Source organism: Notolepis coatsorum (assembly GCF_963971535.1).
Source record: "Notolepis coatsorum genome assembly, chromosome: 8".
Classification (NCBI taxonomy): Eukaryota; Metazoa; Chordata; class Actinopteri; order Aulopiformes; family Paralepididae; genus Notolepis; species Notolepis coatsorum.
The window spans coordinates 17,583,561-17,596,846 of record NC_140172.1 but is presented as its reverse complement, the minus strand read 5'-3'; the positions used below and the strand labels follow the sequence as shown (position 1 = coordinate 17,596,846).

Sequence of the window (13,286 nt, the reverse complement as noted above, 5' to 3'; positions counted from 1 at the left end):
CATTCAACCAGGGCAACGTGTGCTTATTTCTTCTCTTTTGACTCCTCATCTTGGTGAAGGAGGACACAACTTCATTAATTGTTGCCAGGAATGACTCGCAGCCACTCTCTATGTCCTTATTTAGGAGAATTTTACTCCAATCCTGCTCTTTAAGAGCTGCCACAAGATGGTGCTGTTGATTCTTTGGAATTCTTTGGAATCTAGTAGGTCTAGATTTGAATGAATTAGAGAATCGTTGTTTTGTTAGCTTTCTTGAAAAGAAATTGCATTGTGATCTGATATACCGGTCAAAAAATTATAGGTCTTAGTTATTCTTTCGGGTCGATTGGTAAACAATAGGTCTATTCTAGTTTTTGAGGTAGGAGTTATCCTAGTAGGCTTTTCTATAAATTGAGTAAAACCCAAGTAATCTGTAATCTGTTTAAGATTTTTCCTTTCCTTATTTACATCCCAGTTAATGTTAAGGTCACCTACAACAATTATTTCTTTCTTAGAATCAGTGATTGAGGGCGACCTTCAACTTATTATAGAAGTCTACCTTTGTTGAGGGTTTCCTATAAATACAAATGACACAGAAGGACATTTCGGGGGAGAGTGAAATGTTCACACCAATACATTCCAAATCTACTTCTCTTGGCCATTCAATTAGAGTACATTTCAAGGAGCTTTTAACATACAGCAGAACCCCTCCATGTCTGTCTTGGTCTCTGTCTTTCCTAAACACATTATAGCCAGGCATAGTTATTGCTGCCTGTAGAGAGGAATGGGTTAACCAAGTTTCTGTCAGACCTAAGAAGTCAATATTAGAATTGCAGAGTAGATGCTCTAGTTGTTCACGTTTAGGTATCATACTCCGAATATTTAGGTGTCCCCCAAATAGCCCTTTTGTTTTACATTGTGGGTTCCAGACTATTTTGGATGCATTCAGTGTTTAGTTAGGATGTCTATTTTCTCCCATCTCTGCTTTTCCGCAGCACTACAAACATGGGAACTATCTAACCCCTGTCGTCGTCATCGTCCCGTCCCGTCCCCCCCATCTCTCTGAGTGCCTGCTGTCTCGTAGTGCTGACCAAGGTGATGGATGTCTCGGGGTCTTGGCCAAGATTGCAGAGACTGCTCTACATGCACCACCGAGGCCACGGATCAGCTCCTTACCATCTTCTGTCCGTGGTCTGTCAACGTGGTTTCATTGCTGGGTTAAGTACTTCTATTCTATTCACATAATATCCTTACTTCATATATCTACTCTATTCACACATATGCTTACCACTTGTATCTATTGCTATGTCCGCCCACTACAATCACGCAAGCTGTCTAACGCCTGTCCTGTCTCCCTGTGAGTTGCTGTTGTGTTGACCGGAGTGTCGGACGTCCCGTGATGAAGGCCGGGAGGATGCGACCCTCTCTGCATGCCCTCCTGTCTCCCTGTCTCCGGCAGTCTCGTAGTGGTGACCGGAGTGCTGGACGTCCCGCGATGATGTCGGGGAGGTTGCGACCCTCTCTGCGCCGCCCCCCATCTCCGGCTGTCTCGGAGTGATGACCGGAGTGTTGAACGTCCCGTGATTAAGACGGGGAGGACGTGACCCTCTTTGCGCCGCCCCTGTGCCTCAGCTCTATCTTTAATCTTTCAAAATGTTCAGTTGCTATCGCTATCAGCTCTATCTTTAATTTTTCAAAATGTTCAGTTGCTATTGCATGCACTCATCTGTGTTTCACTACACACATGAGTGCATGCTTACCAACTGTTAGTCTGCAACACTACTATCACCGACATCTAAGAAGGGAGATCCCCCCTTGAATGGCCCTTCTAAGGTTTCTCTCCTCCACACTGTCTGTGGTGCATCTTTCCCTATTGTTAAGTTTTAGTGAGTTTTTCCTTACCTTCGCGTGGGGTATGTCTGGGAGTGCTTGCATTCATTCATTTATTTGCATTTATTTTAAATTTGTTTGACCTTATGGTGTTCTTGTTTTGTTCTTGACTTATTGTTATGTTTCTTCTTGACTTGTTTTAAGAAGACGTGTCCGGCCCATGGGGACATTAACGTGTGTTTTCGGGCCTTACAAATAAATTTGATTTGATTTGTGACAGCCCACTGTTAGGTGGCACCTCAAAAGGAATAGACCTCTAGTGTTATTTAGGAGAGCGATGGATGTAGGAAGGAAGGATAGCTTGTAGCGGTTGGTCTTATATCTACTTGCTCTGAACCGTCTCCCTGAGGGAAGAACTTCATATTCGAGATAAAGAATATGAGAAGGGTCCTGTAAGATGCTCTGTGCCTGGCTGACCACTACTTTCTCGAAGATAGATTGGAGTGACGGATACTTGGTATTTTCGGTCACCTTCATCGCTGCTTTCACTAGCCTTTCAATCTTCGACTTACACTGTACTGTGAGCGTACCAAATCACGCTGCCATCCCATATCTCATCAGGCTTTCTAGGACAGCTTTATAAAATGTGGTCATGATCGCTGTGCTCACACAAAACAGTCTGAGTCTACGGAGGAAGTGCAGTCGTTGGGCTAGTTTGGAACACAGAACATCAACATGTTCAGACTCTGGAACTCCCTACCCCCACACATCCGACAGTCAGACTCACTCATCATTCAGATCACAATTGAAAACCCATCTGTTCAAACTCGCATACTAACTATAACCTCTACTATAATCACTGCCCAATACCCCCTGCTGTTTGTTTGTCTGTTATTTTAACTTCACTGTTTTTTATCTTCTTGTTGTTTATCTTATTATTTTCTTAACCTCGTCTTTTAACTGCCTTGCTTACTGGGCATACTCACTATAACTGCACCCTGTGTGCCACTGTTTTATATTTCATACGTTTACATTGTTTGTCTTGACACTTTTGCAAAGATCATTGTTTTAATCCTGATTGTTCTGTTCTTATGCCCTGTAAGGTGACCTTGGGTGTTTTTAAAGGCGCCTCCAAATAAAATGTATTATTCTTATTACATGTACATCTAATTTCAGTCGATTATCCATGTGGATTCCTAGGTATTTATATGATGTAACCTGCTCTATATCACGGTCACCAATTACCACAGGGTCATGTACTCTCACTTCTCTGGGGTCATAGATCATCTCTTTGGTTTTGGTGGTATTGAGAATGAGATGATGTCTCTCACACCAGACCTGAAAGGAGTCGATCTCTTTAAAGTAAGTAGCGGGACAGTCGCCAGCCTTCAATAGGCTTAGAATAAGTGTGTCGTCTGAAAATGTCAGGACATGATTGTTAGGCTGACTGCTGCTACACTCATTGGTGTACAGTGTAAATAGGAGAGGGGAGCTCACCACACCTTGAGGCACCCCGGTGCTGCAGAATTTGACCTCAGAGAGTGTGTCATTCACCTTGACTTGTTGTGTCCTGTTGGTGAGAAGAGAATAGAACCATTAGATTATTGAGGGGTTTATCCCCATAAGCTTCTGGACAAGCAGGTGAGGGCGAACAGTATCAAACACAGAGCTAACATCTGAAAATAGCACCTGTTCGCAGTTATATTATTTCAAGATAATAAAGTAGCTATAATCAGTCAATAGATAGAAAGCAGTAATGGCGTGTAGGTTACTCACCCTACTCATGTACAGTACTAGGCATCCACACTACACAGCATTTATAGACATAATTAATAAACGTCATGGCTCATCTCCTACTCTGGGTATTCAGTAAGTGGTGTCAAAGAGGCAACTACCCATGTGACATGAGGATACTAGTAAAACATTTTAAAATATTCAATTGCAAATAGGGCTGCACGATAAAATCGTGATCTCGAGTCATACATCTATGCGATCTCATTTCTAAATGACGACGATTCTGATGTATTTGTCAAAATGGAGATCAGTTGCATAAAAACACTCGCTCCTATTCCCCTATGCATTCACGTCACGCTGCATTCACGTGTTGACTTATTTGCTTCGGAACAATCCCATTTGCGATATCAACCACACGATGTAAAGCAAAACATGCTATTAATTCAACATTTACGTTACACACGTTGCCATCATTGCATCTGATAACCAGTGGCGGCTGGTGAAAAAATATTCGAGGTGGGGCAGTGCCATATTCAATCAGTTTCAGTAACTACTAGGGGTGGGGGGGGGGAATCGATACATAGTAGGATCGCGATACTTTGCGTGGCGATACTGTATCGATACAGGGACGGCAACGTATCGATATTTAATTATTCATAAATTAAAATAAATAAATAAAATTATAAGGAAGTTGCATTGTTCATTTCAATACCTGTAATAGTACAGTAGTCCACACACACACACATGCATTCAGTTAAGTTGGAATATGACTGTAATACAAACAGTTCAGTTTGTTAGGTACATACATGCAACACAGATTACAGTGTTTACATCTGTCTGCTTGAGAAAATACCATGTTCTGCAATAAAAATGATTGAAATGAGATGGACAGACTGAACTTTATTTTATTGTAAGTGACTTTCATGAAGAATTGGAAAAAAAAGTATTGAAATTGACTAGAGATGTTCCGATACCATTTTTTCCTTCCCGATCCGATTCCGATACCTAAGCTTTGGGTATCGGCCGATACCGATACTGGTCCGATACCAGTGCATACATTAAAAAATAAATAAATAAAAAAAAATATATATATAAATTATACCTTTTTTAAAACAGATACGGTTTTAAATATACTGTTTTTAGTAATAACTAGAAAGTAATGCTATTTATTCAACAACAGGTGATTGTATAGATTAGTATTAGTATCATTAATCAATGAGTATGGTATGGGGCTGCGGCACTGCAGATATACCCTACTCCAATGATCCGCACGGACGTTAGACGGTGTTGCACTCGCTACCCAGTCTGTTAGTAGCAGAGGCTCTGGCTAGTATTAACGTTGATGTTGTGATTTTCGATGCAAAATAAATATTCAACATTATCTTTTGAGACTCCGCCTCAGACTCTTATCCTTTGGCACTTGGAACTTGCTGTACTTTGCTTGCAGGTCTGCAGCCATTATGGCTGGATTATGAATAGCACCAACCTTAGCCACGGTACCGTTATCATGCTAAGCTAGCTGACCTAGCTCGTCTTCCCCGCATTGCCATTTGATAACGTTAGTCAGCTAACGCGGCTAGTCAGTAGCTACTTGACTTAAATACGATTGACCGTGGGTGCATTATTGTTGATAGACGGACAGTGTCAGGTCCTGGAGAAAGGACAGGCGATCATCTGATTTGATGTAAGTTACGTTAAAGCGGATGTTGTTCCAACTAGCTAGCTTTTCAGCTAATGCTATCATAACACCAGCAAGCAAAACACATCTCGTCCGAGCTCCCCGTCACACCGCACTGTCGGGGTAAATGGAATTTAAGAAAGTGTATCTGCTGTTAAAAAGACAAACAGCATCACACTTTAAAACACGTTCATTTTATAATCCTCACTCTCCGCAGGAGATAAATGACGTCATGGGATCGGAGGCTAGAATTTACGTGTACTCGCCGATACCGATACCAGCATTTTAGGCAGTATCGGTGGCATTTCCGATACTGGTATCGGTATCGGAACAACTCTAAAATTGACCCAGTTTTAGCGTTTTTATCAAAACATTTTGTCTGCCCAACACAATCACCACGCACGTGCATATTTTATATAATCATGTCCAAAGAATCGATATCATATCGTGATTAAACTGGTGATTCCCACCCCTAGTAAATACGCTGATGTTATTGAGCGTGTAACTATATAACGTTAATGCCACAAAACGAATGCCTTTGTTAATAATAAGTAGTAACTTTGATGCAGTAGCGTGTGTGTGGGGGCGGCGTTGTTCAAACATTTGAACGGGTGTGGACCAGATTGACGCGACACAATCCTCTTGGTCAAAACATCACGATATCCACGATACGTTAAAAAAGTGTATCGTTAATGAACTGTACCAGGGGAGGAAACTAACTTTTTGGCTTACCAGCCAACTGGCGAGTATCTGATTTTTTTTACCAGACAATCTGATTTTTTACCAGCCCAAAAAAATCGCTAATTGTGATAATTACTTCTTTGTATGTCTTTGTCTAAATTGATTTTCAATCATAGTAAAAATCACACCGTGTCTCTACTCTTTAAAATATTTATTAGCATAAAACATTAATAACAGTCTCTACTCTTCACAATATTAGCATAAAACATGTATTAATCACACTGTCTCTACTCTACTCTTCAAAATATTAGGATATCACATATTAACATGAAAGAGGGAACTATTCTGGACTGGGTTGGGCTGAACTAGGCAGTGAAAGATGCTGGGCTGGGCTGGTCTAGGTTGGACTGAGTTGGGCAGTGAAAGAACCAAGCATTTCACTGTAATGTAATAGCTAAATAAAACAACTTGACTTGTTACATTTGCACTCTGGTTGTATGCCAAATGTATTCTGGTTGTACTGTACTTGTGCTGTAAGATGACAATACATTGGAACCGAATCGACAACGCTAGGGGTTCAGCAGGTGTATTCTGAATGCCAAGTATGACAACATCACCGTTGTGAAGGGCATATGGGCGAGTGGTGATATGGGGGGAAACCCGGTAATAATAAAATGTCACTCGGCTGCATTTAAGCAAAGCCGCTCAGTATAGTCCACTATGTTGAACGCGCGTTATGGTAGCTTGTTACATGCTAGGTAGCTAGCCGGCTAATGCTGGTTGACTTGTCATTCTCATCCGACTCGAAGGAGACGCGTCGCATGCTGTTGTTCGCCCCCATGTCAGACCGCACTGATATCCGAAAGCGACGACTCTACATGCAATTATTTTCATCCACTGATGTGTTTTTGTCTAAGTTTGTCTACGTTGTCAAGCCGGTGGCAGGAGTCTGTAGGTCCGCGCGCAGTGATCTGTCCACTTCCCCTAGATGGGCGGCATCTTCTAGAAAATGAGTGTTCATTGGAGGAGCTTAGAGCGCATCTGTACAACGATGATGTTCATTGGTTATGGTTGGATTATTATGAGGGGCAAATGGGAGGAATCAAGGGGGGAGTCAGAGTTCGGCTTGTGCCAGTGAGCGAATCAGCAGATTGCAGAATGATTTTTTTGTTTTGTTTTGTAATTACTAGTACTCGCCAGACTGGCGAGTGCTCTTCATGAATTACTCGCCAAACGTAAAAAAATACTCGCATTTGGTGAGTAAAGTGGCCTAATTTCCTCCCCTGAACTGTACCCGATATTTATATAATATCGTCATATCGCCCAGCCCTACCCTCATAGTAAACTAAGGATGAGTCGGTAGCAGTCAACCAGCACCTGCTAACGGGTCGGACTCTTTTGCTCAACTGGTTAGTGCGGCTGCCTGTGGATCCTATGGTCACGGGTTCAAATACCCAATACACAGACTTGGCTGAGAGAAGGAGCACGTTCAGTGCTAGACTAAGACTACCAAGATGTAGCACTGAACGGCACAGGAAGTCCTTCATTCCAACAGCCATCAGACTTTATAACGCATCACTGTGCCCCACTGCATCACTGAGCACAGGGTGACAGTACTATCTTCCTAGACTTTTAATTTTACACTTACTGTATATTTTATATTAGAATGTAACATAGGGCTGGGCGATATGGCCTAAATATGATATCACGATATTTTCTGACCTTTCGGCGATACACATCACTATGTTTTTCTTTTTTACCCCAAACAATTCATTATGAGGCTTACCAAGACAGTATTTGAGTTTGCAAGCTAACATTAAAGACAAAATAAAATACCCATGCATTTAGCATTTTTATATTAGATTTAGATTATATATTGCATATGAGATATTATATGATTTAGATATGAAATATGATGAATTGAAAATGGGGGACCCTGGTGTAAACAAGACTAAAGTATTTCTCTGGTCTGCATCCCCTTAACAATTGTATGTATTGAGCTGTACTGTACCCATTCTGCAATATGTTAAAGTTTTAAATCAATCAATAAATAGCATTTTAGCATTTTTATGAAACTACTGTATATATGTATGTCTCTAAATGTTTTGATGAATTGAAAATGGAGGACCCTTATGTAAAAAAGCCGAAAGTCTTTTTCTGGTCTTCATCCTCCTGTACTGTATTGTACCCATTCTGCAACCTTTTAATACAGTTTTCATTCATTCATTCTGACGGAAACATAATCATTTTGATTGACAGTCGAGTCTGCCAATGACGTCACACCGCTTGCACCCGCCCTGCTGTTCTTAGCACCAATCGGCAAGCGCCATTAGTTTTTGACTTCCTGAATGTCCTGAACATCAACAAACCTACTAACGTTAGCTCCCCGCGGCCGTCGAGTAGGAGACCAGTGCTCCACAGGATGACTAAGGCTGAGGTTAGACTAGTGTATTCCTGGCGTTTTTTTATACGTTTTTGACGACGTATCATGTCCTATCTACACAGAAACGCGTTTTTTGGCGTTTTTTTGTGGATACGGCTGAAACGCAAAATTGTGTTTGCGTTTGGAGATACGCAAAAAAAACGCCAGGAATACAGCGTGTAGTCAGCACGGAGCAGTTGTTGCGAAAACGCCCATGCGCAGTAGATACCATCTGCGTGCCCTTCCTGTGTACAGTGTGTGTGTGTTTGGGACAGAGCTCCGTGTGTTGTCAAGTTATTGTTATAAGGACCCCAGTCCAAGCTACAACAGTCTGCATTCCCTTAACAATTGTTTGTATTGAGCCGTATTGTATTGTACCCATATGCAATATGTTAAATAAAGTTTACATCCATTCATTCTGCTGGCATTACCGATTGCATGAGCTGGCTAACGTGAGCTATCAGGATTCAGACCCTGTTAGCTCAGAGTTCCTCTTTCAACTTAACAAGCATTAAACAAAATGGCCCAGTCATCTATTCACCTTTGTTTAATACACACAGCGTTGTCTCTAATGTTATCTAACTACTGATAGCTCGCGATATCATCAGTTTTGATGCTGGCTAAGTAGCGTGAGCTAACAATGCTACCGATCGTTTTTTAGCCTAAACTATCCGCTCTTGGTGGTCACTTGTGTTGATGTTAGTTTTGTTTCATCAACAAATGACAGGCAGAACACACAGTGAATGTATCCGTTTTGTTTATTGCACTTTTATTAGGCTTTGCTGAAAAAAGAATTGCTGCATTGAGCAAGATGGTGGCGCGGCATAGGCGCCTGCCTTGTTGACATTTTCTTTGCTGGAGCTTCCAGGAAGTGTATTGGCACATTCGTTCTGATTGGTTGAAATTGCCTTCATGTTTGCCACCTACTGCCACCTACTGCTTTGGCAGTGTACTACATCAGTGTGCTTGGCTGACAAAAACGAAAAAAAAACGAAAGTGTGACTCGAGGCGCATGACGTCGCGGCGATACGCGGCGATGCGTATAAGAAAACAATACGAAGATGATACGAAAGGTGTAACCTCAGCCTAAATGAGGCATAATGATTTTACTACAACGAATGTTATAATAAAAGCCTTTCCATACATCTGTCTGATTGAAAACTTTATTAACAGACCGCGGAATGGGCATATCTCAGCACGGGCTGAGATATGAACGAGTAACGTGTGGACAGATTGACGCGACACAATCCTCTTGGGCAAAACATTACGATATCCACGATATGTTGAAAAAGTGTATCGTTAATGAACTGTACCCGATATTTATATAATATCGTCATATCGCCCAGCCCTAATGTAACATAGGAAATGTATATCCCGGACCGTATTTTATTCTTTAGGCTTATTTTTATTCGTGACTTGTTTTTGTTTACCTAAATGTTTACTGTGAGCGATTTGTAGTGCCAAATGTCCCTCGTGATGAATAAAAGTATTTCTATTCTATTCTAAATATCTCGGTTACAGTATTGTTAACGCAAATGACACCTTAGAAGACATACCAGAGGAAGACAGCCGGGGGCAGTTCACAATCTAATATTAATTTTCACTACTGCTGCTATTTTTTACATAAATGCTACACCAACGCTGCTCAACTGCTGCATTAATGTTCTTTAAAGACGTGCTATGGTAGATTGTAGTTCCCAGACACCTCTCTGGAACTTAACCCACTAGCTGCTCCGCCTAGCCCCATGATGAGTGGACATTACTCTGTGGAACGCCCTACCCAAAGCTGTAAAGGAATGTGAATCACTACCCACTCTCAAAGAACACCTACGGGAGACTGCGATTCGAAACTGGCCCCTACAAATGTCCTAACCCAGTTGTACAGTAAATGACCAAGTATGGCTTTGTCAGTATTCCAATGTACAGTGTCCCCCCGCGTCTATATTAATCCCAGCCGAAGAGTGCAAGAGCGCTTCCGCATTCTTCGCCGCGCATGAGGTCCCTGCTTAGTTCAGACGCCCCATTCAACACGGTTAATCACAGATATAATATAATAATAATAATATATATACGCGATGGACGCAGCAGGCGATGTTTGCATACTTCATATATGTGTCTACCTCTTCTTGCTGTCATTACATCCATGTATGTGATTGATTGATTGAAAAGTGTATTAACAGATTGCAGAATGGGTACAGTACAGTACAGCTCAATGTGCATCTTCTGTGTTTGTTTCCTTATTTGATCAATCGCAGAGAGTGCTGGGCACTCAGTTACCGGGGCGCACGCGGTCTCCTCACCCGGGGAAATAACACAAACAATTATGCTGAAGCAGCTACGAGGACCACATAACCGCATCGCTGCTTCAGCATAATTGTTTGTGTTATTTCCCCGGGTGAGGAGACCACGCGCGCCCCGGTAACTGAGTGTCCATCGCGTATATATATTATAATATATATACTGTATGTGAACACAGAAGATGCACATTGAGCTGTACTGTACCCATTCTGCAATCTGTTAATAAACGTTTCAATCAATCAATCACATACATGGATGTAATGACAGCAAGAAGAGGTAGACACATATATGAAGTATGCAAACATCGCCTGCTGCGTCCATCGCATATATATATTATTATTATATTATATCTGTGATTAACCGTGTTGAATGGGGCGTCTGAACTAAGCAGGGACCTCATGCGCGGCGAAGAATGCGGAAGCGCTCTTGCACTCTTCGGCTGGGATTAATATAGACGCGTCCCCCCCACCCAACCCCCCACCCCGTGACCTACCCAACCATCTCCAATGTACAGTTTCTACGTCAAATGTACACTATTTTTCTGGACACTTTTTGTATCACAAACAGACAGTACTGTATTTGCAAATCTGGTATGTCATAAATGTATAGAAGTAGCAGTACTGTCTATCTGTATGTCGTGTGTGTCATATGTTATGAATTGAAAATGGGGGACTTGATGTAAACAAGACGAAAGTCTTTCTCTGGTCTGCATCCCCTTGATTGATTGATTGATTGAAAAGTTTATTAACAGATTGCAGAATGGGTACAGTACAGTACAGCTCAATACATACAATTGTTAAGAGGATGCAGACCTGAGAAAGACTTTCGTCTTGTTTCCATCAGGGTCCCCCATTTTCAATTCATCATATGACACACATGACATACAGATAGACAGTACTGCTACATCTATGACATACCAGATTTTCAAATACAGTACAGTTTGTGATACTAAAAAAATCCAGAAGAAGAGTATATACATTTGACATAGAAACTGTGCATTGGGGGAGGTTGGGTAGGTGGGGTGGGGTAGGGGGGGGGGACACTGTACATTGGAATACTGACATACATTTGACATGGAAACTGTACATTGGAGGAGGTTGGGTAGGTGGGGTGGGGTTGGGTGGGGCTGTACATTGGAATACTGACAAAGCCATGCTTGGTCTTTATTGTACAACTGGGTTAGGACATTTGTAGGGGCCAGTTTTGAATTGCAGTCTCCCGTAGGTGTTCTTTGAGAGTGTTTTTGAAGCTGGGTAGTGATTTACATTCCTTTACAGCTTTGGGTAGGGCGTTCCACATTGTTGTGGCATAATTGCGAAACGTGTTTAGTCCCTTGTTTGAGCCGAATCTGGGTTTTACATGATTTGTGGAGCTCCCTCTGGTGTTGTGATCGTGGTATTCACTTAACAATTGTATGTATTGAGCTGTACTGTACCCATTCTGCAATCTGTTAATAAACTTTTCAATCAATCAAACCCCGCGGATATGTCCCCCTGTAAAGACTAAGTGTGTGGACATCTACAGACCAGTGTCCCACTGTAAAGACTACTGTGGACATCTACAGACCAGTGTCCCCCTGTAAAGACTACTGTGGACATCTACAGACTAGTGTCGGACTCGAAACGAAAAGAAGAGAGACGACGATACCATGGGCACGGTGAGACAAGAGGCTAACGGTGAGACAAGCTAAGCTAACACTAGGCCGAGATACAGCTGTACCAGCTAAGCTAACACTAGTTCCAGCTACAGAAGGAAAACTAGCTACCGAAATATACCAGATAACAGTAACGAAAATAACTATTGGAATGAACGTGGAGCAAGACCGAAAACAAATAAACCAAACGAGAAGAGAGAGAGCTAATGGCTGGCTATGCTAACTAGGCCACATCAACCACCAGGACTATAAGCAGCAGCTGTGGACGCTGCTAACAACACAGTAAGAGGAGAACTCCCCTCAAACACTGAAGACATACAGCTAGAAAACACATTTCAGTCACTACCTGACGACGAGCCTCCATCACCAGGAGGACGGGGCTCAGATGTTGGTCCCACGCCGAGCAGCAGCAGCACAGAGGAGCAGACTCACTGCAGGAACCGCGGCGCTACTGCTGGGAACTTGGCGCGCCGGAGGCCTGAATGCCTTCTACAACAGAACTGCGTTTCCGCGTCTCTGATTGGCCAGGTCATTTCTGGTCATGTGACATGTACGCCCAATCGTGGGACCGCAAGTTTCTACACTGGTAAGCGGCGCACGTTCGAAGTTGGTTAAGGTTAGAGTTTGTCTGGGCAGTGGGCATGGGATATAGACGGTGGGCCGAAGGTCTCTAGAGGCTTCCGTTAATGAAATGATTGATCTGGTTAAACAGACTATATGTTATTGTAATATGAACTACATAATATACTATAATAACACATTTCCGTTTGTTGGCAACGGTTGTTGGGTCATATCTTTATGAAATTAATGTGTTGATAAGATAAAAACTACCTTTGTGAAAAGGGGCGTTGCTGCGGAACCAATCAAAACGCGTTACAACGTCAGGTGACTTGATTTCTCCCAATGACATTCTTCAAGCCCTGGAACCAGGAAGTAAATATTGCTACTCGTCTGTTCACAACACTGGATAGCTCTGCATTCGGTAAGCTCTCAATTCATTACTATTACTA

The 13,286-nt window shown here is 42.2% G+C and overlaps 1 protein-coding gene across 1 annotated transcript in view; it reads right to left on the bottom strand.

The window, feature by feature from the left end:
* The window catches only part of LOC311233004 (uncharacterized protein), a 46,823-nt gene extending 34,075 nt beyond the window's left edge, over nt 1-12,748 (bottom strand). The window contains exons 1-2 of the mRNA XM_084319857.1: nt 12,623-12,748; nt 3,312-3,379 (exon numbers count right to left, since the gene is read on the bottom strand). The gene's annotated coding sequence lies outside the window, so the exon portion shown is untranslated. The remainder of the gene's footprint in view (nt 1-3,311; nt 3,380-12,622) is intronic.
* Between the last annotated feature and the right edge of the window lie 538 nt (nt 12,749-13,286).